At 47.4% G+C, this 15,727-nt stretch overlaps 1 protein-coding gene across 5 annotated transcripts in view; it reads right to left on the reverse strand.

Moving 5' to 3' along the window:
- Positions 1-15,727, reverse strand: part of DAB2IP (DAB2 interacting protein) — a 122,421-nt gene that overhangs the window by 62,664 nt on the left and 44,030 nt on the right. The window contains exon 1 of one of the 5 annotated variants that reach the window (XM_050980897.1): positions 814-1,009. The exons of the other annotated variants lie outside the window; for them this stretch is intronic. The gene's annotated coding sequence lies outside the window, so the exon portion shown is untranslated. Of the gene's footprint in view, positions 1-813; positions 1,010-15,727 lie in introns of those variants that run through there. 5 annotated transcript variants of the gene reach the window in all.

The raw sequence follows: 15,727 nt of genomic DNA on the forward strand, positions 1-15,727 counted from the left end.
GGACATTCGGTTTCACGCATTATGTAAGTTTTAGTCCATCTCCCTTTCAAGTTCTCTGCTCCTACCACTGATCCAGCCACCCACACCCCCGGACTGCCTGCAGACCCCCAGGCACGGCCACTTCTTTCTTTACAATCACACAGATCTTTTATCACGGCTTTGGAAATCTGTGAATTCTGCCTGGCCCCTCCTCTCCTCTCCGCTCCCCATGGATGTGAGGGAATTCTTGCCTGGTGTCCGTGCTCCCAATCCACCGGATCCCTTCTGCAGGAGCATCAGGGCCCAGAGCAAACCCCTTCCCAGCGAACCCTGTCACCACTCGATTCCCGCATGCTCCTGTGTCCCCGCGATGCCGCAGGGAGCCGCGGGCGCTGCGTTCCTGGGCGGGCGATGGAATACAGAGGGTGGCTCCAGGCGCAGCTGCCCCGACCCCCCCAGGCTGATCCCACAGGAAACAGCACAAACATCTGCACCCCCGAACTGCCGGACAGAGCTCGGCAGAGCTCTACTCCAGCACTCCAGCCTTTGGAAATCCGGCTCACTGCAAGCTGCTAGACCCCAGCAGTCCCCACCGGCTGAAACAACGTGCTGGAAAGTCTGTTTGCTCCATATCTGCTCACTGTCCCTTTTGAAAATGCAGTGTATCAATTCAAACGATTGTAAAGGTCCAGCTTTTCCAATCTGGATCATCCACTTCCAGAGCAAGCTCCCAAAGGTGCAGGGAACACTTTGTCACTGCAGTGCCACTGCACTTCGGCAGATCCTGGTGAACCACCGAAGAGAAAGGTAAGTGGAAAACTACCAGGCACTTACCCAAGCCTCCACGGGACAGGGAAATAAGATCAGGACAGAAGAATAAGATCAGGACAGAAAAGCAATGCTGGGGTCCCCAGGAAAGTCAGCTGCTCCGGGAGCAGAGCGAGTCCATCCCCCGCTCCCTCCCTCGGCCGGCTCTGCCCGGTTTGGATCCAGCTGCTCTGGAACCGCTCGCAGACTCCGGGACTGCGAGACTTCCTCTGCAGCTGATAGTGGGGTTACGAAAGTAAACTGACTGCTGCCCTTTGTGAGGGGAGGAGGGGGCTGGGAAGCTCAGCCCCTTCCCTTCCTTTGTAATTCAAACCCTTCCTCGAGGCTCAGTGTTTTGGAGGAGAGGCATCTGCTCCAGTCCCGTCCCTGCTGCCGAGGAGCTCACACCGGTGCTGGCGGCGAGCCAGGCTCGCAGACTGGAGTTTACATGACAAAGCAGCTCCTTCCTAATTAAACTTCATCCAGCACTTTTCTGTCTCATACATAATTAGCGCAGAACAACAAACATAGAGGTAAGAAGGGAGAGTTTGAGTGCGGGTTGCTCTGTCTGCACCTCTGATTAATTTTAAGATTTCCTCTTTATTTATGCAGTAACTATCTCACATCAGTTCCAAAACATTCCGTATCCACCATCCCTGCTGGGGGCACTGGGCCTGACAGCACTGCCAAAGACTGGGAAGGGCTGGGAGGAGGGATGGGAGGATGGATTCGAGCAGGGATGGAGGAAGGATGGCAGGAGGGATGGAGCAGGGATGGAGGAGGGATGCTGGTTGTGTCAGAGCACTGCACATTCCCGAACCCTCCCTGACACGGCGCTGCTCCCAAAGCCTGTCAGTGCAGTGTCAACATCTTTCCACAGGCAACTGCACCAGGATGGGGCAGCTCTGATCTTTATTACCTCCTGAAGGCAGTTAATCTTTAAAGCTCAAACCACAACTACTGTCAGCTTAGCTCGCAGCCTCCTTCTATTGGTATTTACAAGTTACATTTTAAATTGTAAAGAAGTCCAGGCACACGGGAGTTTGTCCACAAACCAGACAGAGGGGAACTAAAGCACATTCTCCTCAGATCTGCCTGAAATCTAAACTTTTATTATTAGCCATCCCCAGAGTGATAATAAACTCTAGTCCCTGACAGCAACATATGGATCTCATCTCCACTGTAGTCCAATATTACAATAATCCACAGTGACCTGGTAAACAGGCTCAATCCAACAGATTTTACTTCACCCTGTCAATGAGAAAGTTCTGGTATATGACAGAAATAAAAGAAAAAAACATGGAATATTTTGTTTCATTTCCCACAACCCCCTACAACTCCCAAATATGTGTGTCTGCATTGTTCTAAGACACAGGGAGCTTGTTTTTCTTCTAATTACACTGGTTTGAAGTGATTATTCTCATTTATTCTCCATGTACATGAGCATATCAAAATAGGAATTGACCCAGTATCAAATATTCCCTGTTTTAGGAATTATTCCAGCTGCTTGTAACACTGAAGGTCCATGAGAGCCTGGGAGAATGTATCCACATGCAGGCTTATCTCTTCATTTCAGACCATTCATCATTCCTTGCCTGGAAGCAACAGTTAATTTCCAACAACTCAATGTCAAGATGGCAGTCTAAATCCTCTTGAGGATTGCCCCAGGAGAAGATTTTGTCCCAGTTCTTTTGCAGCCTCTATAGAGTCAGCCTCTTTTGATGTCACTCAGTTTTAGAGTGCAATAGAATAAAGAAAGAGTGAAGATCTGCTGGTGACCATCCCAACCCAAGGAAGGATCATCTCTCCAGAGCCTTCTCTTGGGATTTCAATAGGGACAGAAATTAAGAGTCAGAATGGTTTGGGTTGGAAGGGACCTAGAAGATCACCCATCTCCATCCCTCCTGCCTTGCTCAGGGACACTTCCCACTATCCAGAGAGGAAAAACATGGCCTGCCAGAAAATGCTGCATGTCATGGAGAGGATTTCCTAGGGTTACCATTTTCTCTGGATATAGATTAGCACAAATCTTGCACAAAGTAGGAGATACTTCCAACTTAGAGTGGAGGAGAAGGACCTGAGCCAACACCAACAGACTGGACCTTTCTGAAAAGGCCACATCACAACCAGACCTGTCCCCCAGACCTCCCAAACAGCAACCCTGATAAAATCCCCAGCAAGAACCCTCAGAGCAGAGTCTTGACACCCCCTTCTCCACTTTTCTGTCTCTTACATTTATTTGGATTCAGCTTTATCTCTTCTTTTTAAGGACTCTCTCACCACGTTTTATTGGTGTCGGTGGCCCTTTTACCAAGGACAATCTGCACTGAACATTTTGGAAAGCAATGATTTAGAAGCTGCAGGTAGAATGGCAGAGTGGCTGTCGAGCCATCTCTGGAAATCAGAAGGTGTCTAAAGAGAGTGTTTACAAGCAGAGCGCTGCTAAAAGTCTGCCTTGGTTGCAGATAACAAGGCTGAGACAATGACAGATTTCCTTCCCCTGGCAGCCAAGAGCAGCTCCCCGTGATTGCCTTGCCGTGTTTATCCAGGATGCTGGGAGAGAGCAGGCACCAAATCTGCAATTAATTGGCAGTTTGCAGGAGCATATTGCCTAAAGATAAACAGAGTGGGTGATCGTGTCGTATGGAAAACGGCTGAGTGCTGCAGATGTAGTGTTGACCCAGTTTAAAAAAAAAGAAGTTTTTTTTTGTTCTCTTGGAAAATAAATGTACTTAAATGAATACTTTTTTTCTTTTTGCATGGTCCCTCTGGCCGTTGAATATTTTGTGTACGTAAGCCATTCCGGGTTCTTTCTTCATCTGGAAGGACATAGTAAATTATGAATTAGCTGAAAAGTTTTCCTGCTGACATGAGAGGAGCAGGAGGTACACTGTGACACGGAATCAATGGCCTTCACTCTTCTCAGAGGGGGCTTTGTGAGCAGGAGAAGACACGACTGGATCTAAGTGGGAATCAGGTGACATGGAAAGGAACAGAACTGCCCAGGTCAGTGGATGTGAAGATGAGGTCCAGAGGGAGGAATGGTTTTTCACAGAATCACGGAATCACAGAATGATTTGGAGTGGAAGGGACACCTCCCACTATCCCAAGCCTTGTCCTACCTGGCCTTGGACACTTCCAAGGCTGGGGCAGCCACAGCTTCAGGGAGGATCTGGACCAGGATCAGGGGCCTGGCAAATGGAGAATGCTGTGAGTGGGAGGGACAGGCTCTGGTTTCCAAATACAGATACTGTCAGACAAAAAGGCACAAAGATGACATGAAACCCAGAGTCAGGGAAGGAAGAAGATACAGGAGAAGACTGCTGAGGAGCTCAGGATAGGATACCCACTGTGGAAAATACGCTGAGGCTGGAAGGGAAGGGGAAAAGCATCCTGAACGTGATGCTGCTGGAGCTGGGAAGTGAAGAGCCAGAAGAAGGGATATCTGTGACACCATCAGGGCAGCAGCACAAAAGCTGTGGATCAAGAGCGAGGCACAAATGCTAAAGAGAGAAGCTCTCACTTTCAGGAGATGGAATTCATTAGGAGCAAAGTCCTCAATGTAGAAGATGTAGAATTTCAGACTGAATGTTCTGCAGCTCCTGAGCACAGCAGTAGCAGGCAATGAAAATCAGTGCCCTCACAGGACAAAAGGACACTCTCCCCTCTCCTTTTTTATATTCAGTGCTATAAAACTCAAGCTCAAAGCATGTGACAGATCTCTCACTTCATTTTACTGCAACCACACTGACCTTACCAGCACTGGTCAGATCCAACAGGAAAACAAGTCACAACCTGGCAACTTCTTTGCAGGGATAATGCACTGAGATTGTATCTGGCCTGACCAACTTGATGACACCAAAATGCCTTTACAGGAATTCCTGATCCCATGGGAAGATTGCTACAGCAGGCTTGGACTTGTTGTGCTGTTGGATCATCTCACTATGCCCTGGGCCCAGGCTCTGAACAGAGTGGATGGGGTGCACTGCACACTCCACAGGTGAAGACCTTTCTTCTTCTACAGCAAGGTGATTCCAGGTGAATTCTTCATGCAGGACTCAGTCCAGATTTCCTATGCATTCCCCCAAAGGCCGGGCCTCAAGGAGGAATTGGAACACCAACACAGAAGCTTGGTGTTTCAGAAGCATGGCAAAAATTCAGCAGCTTTTTAAAAAATCTTTTTCTTTTAGATCAAAGTTTCTGTATTTGGGTACCTAAAATTAGCTAGCAAAATAAGTGACATTTTATTCAGAGATGCAAAATTTCCATTGATTTTAATGGATTCAGCATCCCAGAAAACTAGGCCACTTATTTATGTACCTACATAAGCATTTGAATCCCTAACTTGAAGGAGCCAAGTTTGTAAATGATGACCTTATGTTTTAAAAATCATGAGACAACTCTGCGTGCATCAGTCTGTTATTCCCCTTATTTCTGTCAGCAAGGCTCATTCAGAGGTAGATTTAAGCTGTAAAATGTGCCTTTAAAGTTTCCTGCAATAAGGTCTCCTCTATTTAGCAAAACACTTAGGCACAGCTTAATGTCTTCCTGAAGAGAAGCACTTGAGTGAATCAAGGCTAACAGCTTCCTCACAGCCCTCCTTGAGATGAGGAACGAATCTCTGTCTCCCCACAGAAAATTGCTGATCCTGATGGGAATGGCTCAGCAGCCTTGAAGACTCTTTCTGCCTCATCACTTTACCCTAGGAACAGACTAACATTGCACAGAACTTGGGTCTGCAAAGCACAGCAAGGTAGCAGCACTGAAAAAACACTCCACAGGTGCTCCAGGCCAGGCTGGATGGGGCTTGGAGCAATCTGGGACCATGGATGGTTCCCTGCCCAGGCAGGGGCTGGGGCTGGGTGAGCTTTAAGGTTCCTTCCAACCCAAAGCATTCTGTGGTTCCAGGATTCTGCAGGGATGGGTGTTTTGGGCAGGGCTGGGGTGGAGGGAGGGAAGGGGCAGCAAGAAGCAGCCAAACCCCAAGCAGGAGGTGTCCCTGGGGAGGGCAGGTGTAAAGCAAAGAGGCACCATCCCTTTGCTGATGCAAAACCTCAACCTGCTCCTTACCTTGTCACTTCTCTCTGTTAATCCTGTGCCACTGTGTGCCCCTCACTAAACTGCCATGTGGCTGCTTGAGGAAAGAGCTGCATAATTTACTTCTGATTGTTTCAAACACTTGGCAGGCAACAATAGATAAAAACTGACAGGACCTTCACAGTTAACAATGCAACCTAATGAAGTGAAATACTGCTCAGAGAAATATTGTGACAGGTATCCATGGATTCAAATAAAGGAAAAGACGTGGTGGGGTAGATTGGGCTCTGCAGTCCTTCAGCCCTGACTGTGAAGAGAAGTCACCAGATCTTCCTTCCCTCTGCCTCAATTGTGTCAGGCTGGTTTGGTTACACAGCACTGAATGCAAGTTTGTGAAAGCACAGAAGTTAAAGAATTTCCCAGAGAGGAGCTAAAATGAGTTGAGCTCCATTCTGCCACATTTTCACATTCCTGCAGCTGTTTCCAGCAGGAGTTCACCACTGATATGACACGGTCCATGGGAGGGAAGCAATGGGGTAAATCCCTGAACTTGGGCAAAGGCAGGAGTAGGAGTGAGCTGCCAGCAGGAGCATTTGTGTGCAGGTGCTCACAGGGACAGCGCTGCAGAGCTGGGCTGGGGCTCCGGCCCAGCTCACTCCTGAAGGCACTGGCAGGACACGGAACCTTGGGAGGAAGAGTTACTGCCACTGCACACAGCCACAGGCACTTTCTATTTTCCTTTATCTTACAAATTGCAGCTCAGAGCCTGAATTATTCAGGGCAGACTCCGGTGACAGCTCCTTGAGCAGGGGGGCACGGGCACAGATGGCGGCTGCGGTTTCCCTGCGCAGGCGTAGCCCGGCTCCCAGGGGCTCTGGCTGGACAATTAGCACAATTTGTTAAGCAGGCAGGAGGCAGCCAGGTGGAGCACACCGTGCTGGGTGCAGAGGGGGTGGAACCAGACCTCAGGATGGATTGGGCTGGTTATTTGTGGTGTCACCCACTGCCTGGGCTAAAATGACACTGGAGACTCCAAGGTTAATGACCAAAGGCACTGTCAGGGAGCTGCTCCCTGCTGTGATTTCCTGTAGGCAGGTGTGATTGTCTCAGTGTGCTGTGAGGAGGCTCTGTGCACAGAGCAGGATCAATACCCTGATGATAAATCTATCTATATCTCTATCTGCACACTGCTGACTGTGACACAGCCCTGGTCACCCCTCACAACAATGTTTCTGGCTGCTTGGTCCCCCTCCATGCTGCCAGCCTCCTTCTGCCTTGGCCACAATGGAGAGACATTAGGCTGCAGCCTTCCCAAAAAATCACAGGCAAACAGAGCACCTGGACTTTGAGGCAAGTTAAACACTGGGAACTAATTTGGTTTCCATGGTGAAGGACTGAGAAGTTTCACTTAACCTAGGAAGAACGGGATGTTTCCATTTGCTGGCCTCAGGTAAATGTATAAAGAAAATTACATCTGGATGGGAATGGAGACAACTGACTGAGAGAAAACTACAGGAGAAAATGAAGGGGGGAAATGGTGCAGCTCCAGCAGCACTGCCTGAGTAACCCCAGTGTGATGCACCCTGGCCAAATACCTGTCCAACTCTTTTACACAACTCAGTAAAGGACACCCTGACCTATAGTGAGAATGTGCTCCAGCAGCTCTGAGGAAACAAAGAGGCAAATCCCTGGAAAGGCAGGAGAATGGGAATTGTGCTGTGTAGAGCCCCACAAGCCCAGGCAGGGCTCAGAGCCCAAGGTGACCCCTCTGTCCCAGCCCCTCGGGCCCAGGGGACAGATCCTCTGCTTCCATGGCCACACTGTCCCTCTGCACACAGTGACTTTATCTGCTCTGGACAATTCCAGAGAGGGAGCATTTTAAAAAGCATCTGGTCTGCTCTCAGCAGTCCCTCCCAGCACCAGGATGCAGCATTCCCCAAAAATTTAAGCTAAAGCTGTTTGAGGGAATGTGAGACGTGCCAGGCTCTGTATTTCTAATGGGAGCTGACACTGCCAGTGCTGAAAATCAGATGGGAAGAAGTCCTCAGACAAGGAGACTGATTAAAAAACGTAACTGACAATGGCAAATAGCTTAAAGGATTTAAAACCCCCAAAATTAAATCCACCCTCAACTGAAAAATAAAACACACAGAAAATCTTTACTTTTATGCAAGTCAAAGTTAGTTTAAAGGCAAGGCAGTACTCTAAAGGTCACATGGATCTTTCATGTATCCATGTACCTGATAGTCACAGCTCTGTTTTCGAACTGCACTTGAAATTAATTTAAAATTTACTGATGTTTCTGAACCCATTAAACTAGAACTTCACAGGAGAAGGCAAATATGGGCAACTGGATTAGATCAAACATCATTTTTGGGGGGCAAGAGGGAAGAATCCTCCCGCCTGGAGCACTGAAAAGATACCAGGAAGTCTTTGGAGGAGCTGGCCCTCTGCCCTGCCCCAGGGACCTGACTCCAGGCACCAAAGGCTCAGATTGTCTCACTGCCAGGTCCAGCCCCCACTGCCCCCCAGTTCCCTGCATGGCACAAACGCTCCCACCAGGAATGGCAGCAGTTTTGTCTTTCAGCATGTTGTTGTTCTCTCTGGGTTAAGCAGAACTTATGTTCCATTCACAGAAGAAAATCACTCTCTGTGTGAGAAAACACACAGCAGGCTCGAGTGTGACACTGCTGTTACCACACCCCAGCAAAGATGAAAGAAACAATAATAATAGTAACCAAAAGTTTAAAAACATCTCTATGTATATTTCACTATGACAGAGATTTGCATGTTCATCTCCAAAACTGGGTGAAAAGAGTCTTAAAACATTGTTTTTGCTATTTTAACTGTAAATACAGGAAGCTTTTTCTGTGTCTACCTACTCAATGACACCATTTCAAGACTTTTTTCTACATTTTTGCTACACAGAAAGGGGAAAAATAGAAGTAAGGAAAGAAATAAAGTCCTGGCTTTTAAGTAGTGAAAACTCAAAGTAGTCAAAGTTATATAATAATCCCATGAAAGTGGAGGAAGTTACTAGCATGGAGTGAATCAGAGGAGGTTCTGGAAAAGCTGCACAGGGCAAGTGCCCCAGGCTGTGGCTGGAACCAAGGACAGCATTGAGGAGGGAATCTCTCTGAACCAACGTGTTTGAAGGCTGCAAACAACCTGGATGTTCAGTTTGGTGACTCACAGCTTGTGGCAGCCCATAAAGCCCTTTGTGTGATTAATCTCTCAGATCCAGCCCAAAATCCAAGTTTCAAAGGCCCCTGGCTGCAGCATCGCTGGTCCCTGGGGAATGAACGCCCCAAAGGTGCCCCTGGTGCAGCTGTGCCAAAGCTGCCTGGGGTCACCCAGGGGACTGTCCCTCACCAGGAGCAGCAGGGGCTGCTCCCAGGCAGGAGCTGAGCAGCTGGGAGGGATCAGGGCTGTGAAGCTCCTGCACTCATTCCTCCCCTGTACCCAGCCTGCCTGGAGTTCACTGCAGCCACCACAACACAAACCACCAGTCCCGTGTCCTCCGGATGCCATTAATAAATACTAAATGTCATTAATAAATACCAAATGTCATTAATAAATACCAAATGAAACCACTTGGAAAGAGGGAGAAAAACCTGTCTCCAGTGTTCTGGAGCACATTGAGAGGCCAAAAGCAGCTGCAGGCCCGAAAGGAAAGTCTGAGAGGCCAAGCTCTGGGGAACAGCAGCTTTGCAGTGTCACACAGAGGGGTTTGCTGGCATTCCTGTTCACTAACAGGCCTTGTTGCACTGGGATGAGGGTGGAAGAAATCTGCTTCCCATCAGTTTTCCTGTGTTTGGGCTGTGGGAAGTGTTATTTCTTAGAGGATGAGGCAGTTTATTGGCCAGGGATATTTCCAGTGCATTTATTTTGTTGTTGTTGTGAATTTGGATTAGAGGCATCTCCTTCCTGCCCACAATTGCTGGCAGCATGCTGTAAAGATATGATTAATTAAAGTGTGACTATGAATCCACTCAGAGGCTTAGAGTTTTCCTCCTCTTAAGACTAAATAGAGAAAGGGCCACTTAACAAAGTCCAGAACTTGACGCAGATTTCAAAGTACACTCAGTTTAGCTCAGCACAGTGAGGAGGTTCAACCTTCAATATTTAAAAGCTGTGAGCCCTTGGAAAGAACAGACTTCTGCTTCTGGTCCAATCCCAAACACAGAAATAAATAAATAAGAGAGAAATAACCAAGCCCTGCTCAGAAAGGACTCCAGCAGCACAGCAGAAACACCCTGCTCACATGGGGCACTCCTCCTTAGCCTGTGTGACATTTTTACCTTTGTAGGCAGCTCAGCCATGGAACACATGCAGTCCTGAGGTTTTAGATTAAAACAACACATTCTGCCTCTTGCTCTGCAAGAAGCCACTGGAAATCCTGGAAGACCTTCAAAACTGAGGAGTGTAGTACTTGAAAAGGAGACACAGCTTGACTAAATTGAAAAATCTGAATTTTCTAACATGGACTTAAAAGGTGCTACTGAATCTTTAATGACTGCAAGACAGAGTTGGCTCAATCTGAGCAGGGCTCAAGGTCTTCTTTTGAAGAAGTCAAACTTAAAAATAAAATAAAATAAGAAAAATGTCTGCTACATTCTAAGGTCACAAAGGGTTCCATGAAACTCTGCATCTCTCCCAACTCTGACTTCCTAAGTGACAGTCACTGGTGAATCCAGAGCACCCACTTCAACCGAGCATAATTAGCTGGGGAAGGAAAACACACCAGCCTGAAAGAGCCTTCTCTAACAAGAGGTTGTGAGGGGCAATGTGCTGCAGAAACAGATGGAAAATGGGGCTATTTATTTATTTCAAGAGCACAGAATTCCTATTCATTAAATGTTACTTTTCAGCGGTTTGGCACCCACAGTTTTGTGACTGACGGATGGCTCAGAGGGACAGCTCGAGAGGGGCAGGCACAGGCTTTGCTGCTTTCTGGTCTCCATGGGGTCATTCCCAGCCCCCTTTCCCAAGCTCTCACACTAATTTCCCACCACCAGTATTATCTTCCTCTGCATCACTAATTCTGTTTTACACAAGGCAAGGCTACAGTGAAGCACCTCAACAGATCAGCTGTTAGGCAGAGCTGTACATTTAGATGGTGCAAGACCAAAAATACAAATTTAAAATTAAATATTTAAAGTTTGGGTGAAGGCAAAAAAATAGATAAACTCTTTGAGAGAATAGCCATTATTAGAAATTATAAATCTGCATGTTAATTTATGTGGCTACTATTGACATTTTCTTTCTAATTCAGCTTTTAGCCCTAAGAGCATTGTGATGTGCAGAAGGCTTAATCCAACAGAAACCCCCTAATATGCAATTTAAGGATCTCAGGTTCATTAATAGTCCTAGGAGCAGCTTGTTTAACAGATTATTTCATGGGGCTGAGTCCATCTGAGACACTGGGGACAGGAACTCCCTTCCCACAGCCACCCTTTGGAATGTCCAGGCTCCTGTGGGGATGGAGCTCCTTTCAAAGGCATTCTCCACCCTCAGTCCATTTACTGGACAGGTCAAAACTGCAGAATCCTGAAGAGGTCTGTTTCCCAGAGATCCCAGCATGATCTGTCCTCTCTGCAGGCATTTTAATAAGAAAATGAAATTAATACCCAAACACTCTGCTCCTCATCAACCATCGATTCACCTACTGGCAGTTTCAGTAATAAATTAGATCAATGTAATTATTGTGTGTGCACACAGATGTCAAATCACAAGCACTATGATCAGATCAGCTGGGTGTTTCCTAGAAAAACAATATTTATCCATATTTGGGAGAGAAGAGAAGGTTCATCTGCCCATCCAGAACCCAAAAGAGACAAGCTTCCCAATGAGATTTTGACACTGTGTTTCATGGACTAAATCCTGAAAACAATTTACTCAGGGAAACAAATGCATTATTTTTCTAGTTCTGTGCTCTATCCAACCACTTCCTCTTCAACAGATCCAACTATTAGAAAGGCCAAAAATCCCCCCAACTCTGTAGCTTTCAGTGTCCTGGAACAAGTCAACATTTTGTGGGCACAGTGCCCATCTCTGGTGCTGTCAGGCAGCAGCTGAGCTGACACAGAGACCCCAAAGGAAAGCACCAAACCCCCAGAGAACAAACCCTGCCCCCAGGCCAGGACATCCCCACAAGAGGCACCCAGACATCCTCCCCCTGCTCCCCCAGGACCCCCCCTTCTCTCAGACCCTCCCTGGGATCCTCTGGTGCCACTGGGAAGCAGAAGAGACCTGTTGGGGGCTTGGCTCCTCCAGCACATCCTCCAGGCAGGGGCAGGGCTGGGCAGATTTCCCTGCTTCTCCAGGCAGCCTGCTCCAGCTGACAGTGGGTGCAGGCAGGTGAATTCCCAGTGCCTGGATGCTGCATCTCCCCACCCTGTCTCCTGTTTACCTGTCAATTATCCACCTTAAATTCTTTCACCTCCCCCTGCTGACACCTCGGAAGCACAGGGTTATGAAATGCACGTTCTGTTATCTGCCAGCGACCCAGAAAACAGCCCTGCCTGTGCTCCACACTCCTGCAGCAGCTCAGGAACTCATCCTTACCCAGCCAGAGCTGCTCCCTGAGCTCTGCCTGTGCTGCTGCCAGGGCTGTGCTCAGATCACACACCAGGGCCTCGTCAGACGCCGTCCCCAGGAGCAGCCACCAGGGCCCGAGCCTACTTTGCTGCCTCCAATTTAGCTTGTTAACCATTCCCAAAAATGAGTATATTTTAATTACTGTTTTCTGAGAATTGGGATTATTTTCCTTCTAAATATATTCGTCTGATTATCTCCAGGATGAAATTCATTTGGTTAATTACCATCTTTTTAATTTAAGACTATGTTTCAGTTTCCTGTGCTGTAACACCTCCCTGCCAGCTCTGCCTGCATTTATTCAGTGTCTGACAGACTCCCATCTCAGGGAACAAACAGAAGCTTTCCATAAAAAACATACAGTGCCCCAAGCCTTGCAGGCAGCCTGTGATCCCTGAAATCCAGGGGAAGGAGGAGCAGAATTCAAATGTGGGACCCTCTCAGCCTCCAGTTCCATTTCCAATCCATGCACTCAATCCAAGCCCTCCTGGCAGACACCCCCTCATGTAACATCTCATTCATCAGCCAAACCACAGCAGTTTGTACCTGGATTGTCATCTTATTACTACCCCAAAACAGCAATAGACAAATTCCAATTTCATTACCAAGATCCTGATTCCAGTCACTGATGCATTTACTGGAAGAACCCAAATGTAATTTTATTTCCAGTTTCCTAGACTGCCCCAATAATAAAAAATGAAACCTTCCATGGGTAATGCAAACAAGACCAATGGAGACATTAGGAGAAATTTCAGATAATCTTAAGCCAATAGAAACCCCACCCAAAGGGAAAGGTCATGGCACCTAGTTAAATTATATACATGGGCTTGAAGAGCAGGAACACCAGGAGAGCATCCAAGAGCTTGGGAAAAGATGTTTACATGGAGAACAGTGACTGTCCCAGCTGGGTGGACATGGACCTTGCTCTCCCATGACCTCAGCCAGGTGCCTCAGTTTGCAGGGATTTTGCACAGCAGCTCAGGAGGCTCTCCCAGGGCTGCCTGGAGTCCCTGGCTGTGCCCCTGGGCTGCCCCAGCCTCAGCTGCACCCACGTTTCTTTTCCATGCCAACATATTTCCATCTTGCTCAGAAAGCTGTTTGTCCCTTAATAGGGCACATTTTCCAACCAGCTTTGTTGTTCTGCAAATTATGGGCTTTAAAGAATTAATGGTGGAATATAAATCAATTTAGTTCACTGAGAGAGTGTGTGTTTTATGTGGTAGAGGTTTTCAAAGAAAAGTAATTAGTTGATTTGGCATTTTAATCTTCAGAAAAATAAAGAAGCTATTTTTCTCCTAAGAGGATGTGTTTGAACACATAAACATATGCTGCATTTTCTGAAACTATATTAAGAAATATTATTTATTGGTTAGATGTGGCTGATAACTATTTCTATTGTCTCAGGAAGATTCTTTGTGATAAAGATTTCACTACAGGGACTGCATTTCACTTTCCAAAATGCCTGACCAGAAGCTTTAAAAAAAAACCAGTGAGATCCAGTTTGCTTCTCTTCCAGGTATGTCCCTTTCCCAGGGATGTTCTTTTCTCCAGGTGGCCCCTCCTCTGTTTTGTGGAGATTCCATGGCCACAGGGCTGACCTCTCCCAGCAGCTCATCCCTCCACAGCTGTACCAGGCACATCTGGCCACATCCATAAGCAGCAGACAGGCACCAGGGAGGCTGAAATCCTGCTCTGGTGCCTGTGTGTGTGTGAGGAGCAGCTCAGCAGAGCTGGGCTGATGGAGAGCAGCAGCCCCCTCCCTGGGACTATTGCATAAGATGCCTCTGCTTTGCAATTTGTTCTCTCCCTGGCTGCAGCCCCAGTGTCTGAAGCCAAAGGGCTGTTTTGTGCTTTGTGAGAGAATAAGCCTGTCCCACTGGTGAGTGTCATTTGCCCTCTCGATGTCTGTGCCACACAAAAAAGGATTCCACCTTCCCCACTTTGCTGAATTTCCCACATTAACATCCTGGGTGTGTTCAGCAGAGCCAAAGCAAAGCCAGCCAGCCACGCATCTGAGTTTGCTTTCCCCCTGCTCCCCCAGAACAACTCATTTAACAGCAGCACAGCAATTAGAAAATCGATATTCCATTCAGACATGACTGTTTTGGCTGCAGCATTGCTCAAGGAACTTCTCTGGCAGCCTCACCTTTGCCTGGACAAAGGATAAGGCAGGAAGGACACTCTGGTGTTGGGAGATCTGATTGATTTAAGATGATTTCTCTTAAAGCCCACATGGTATTTGCAGACTGTTTCAGGTACAGGCAGTGTGGAGATGACATTCTCCTAATAAGCAGCTCTGTGCCAGGAGTGTGCATATAAATACAGCTGCAGAGAAATGCAAGCTTGCTTTCTTGTTTAATATCACACCACCCACCTGAATAAAACAGAACCTGACACATGTCATAAGGAATTACTGGAAGAATGCAAGGCCCTTAGGCACCAGAGCCCCATTTGTATTCCAGCCGTATTAACCAAAAATAAAATAAATAAGTAACAATCACATCTTTGCCATGAAAGGATTTTCCAGCCATTCAAGCACTTACTACGATGCTGCTACACATTCCCGTGCTGGAAGTGCAAGGGCAGCAAAGGGGAGGGAAACAGAGACAAAGCAAAGAGCAGAAATCACAACAGAGAAATTAGTGAGATTTGCTGCTCTGGAGTTCATGCAGGAAGGCTCAGCCTGGCCCAGCTCAGCCCAGCCCAGCCCAGCTCAGCCTGGTCCAGCCCTGCTGTGTTCCCTGAATTCTATAATTAGTATCAGTGATTATTCCAGCAGGATTCAGAACCCTGCCCATCTGCAGAGTGCAGGGTGGGAGCAGCCTGCTTTGTTTTCATGTTATTTAAAATAAGAACCGTAATTGCCAATTGTTGTGGTGGAAAACCACTCCCTTATGGAGACAGGCACGATGGAAAGCACTGTGTGGGCTCCACCTTTCCCATCCACTAGGGAGAGTGGGAAAGCACCAATTCCCCAAACTCTGAGCAAACCCACCCACCTTCCCCAGAAAAGTGAAAATCAGATCTATGGTTACTAAATTAAGGAGCAGGAACTCCTTCTGCAGGGAACACGAGTGCTGAAAGCCGTCCAAGGCGGGCTCCATCCCACATAGCACTCCCTGGTTTGTTTGCCTGTGTGTGCTGTTGTGTAAGCCATAATTATGCAATCTCACAGTTTAGCACTGAGGACATTCCCAGCTTGTTCCAGCTCGGCAGCAGCAGCTCATGGCCATAAATGAAAAAGCCAGACTTTTCCCACAAATCTATTGACATGGAATAATGTGACCTCTTGTAGCATGGAAAAGGG

This window comes from Serinus canaria, chromosome 17, assembly GCF_022539315.1.
Source record: "Serinus canaria isolate serCan28SL12 chromosome 17, serCan2020, whole genome shotgun sequence".
NCBI lineage: Eukaryota > Metazoa > Chordata > Aves > Passeriformes > Fringillidae > Serinus > Serinus canaria.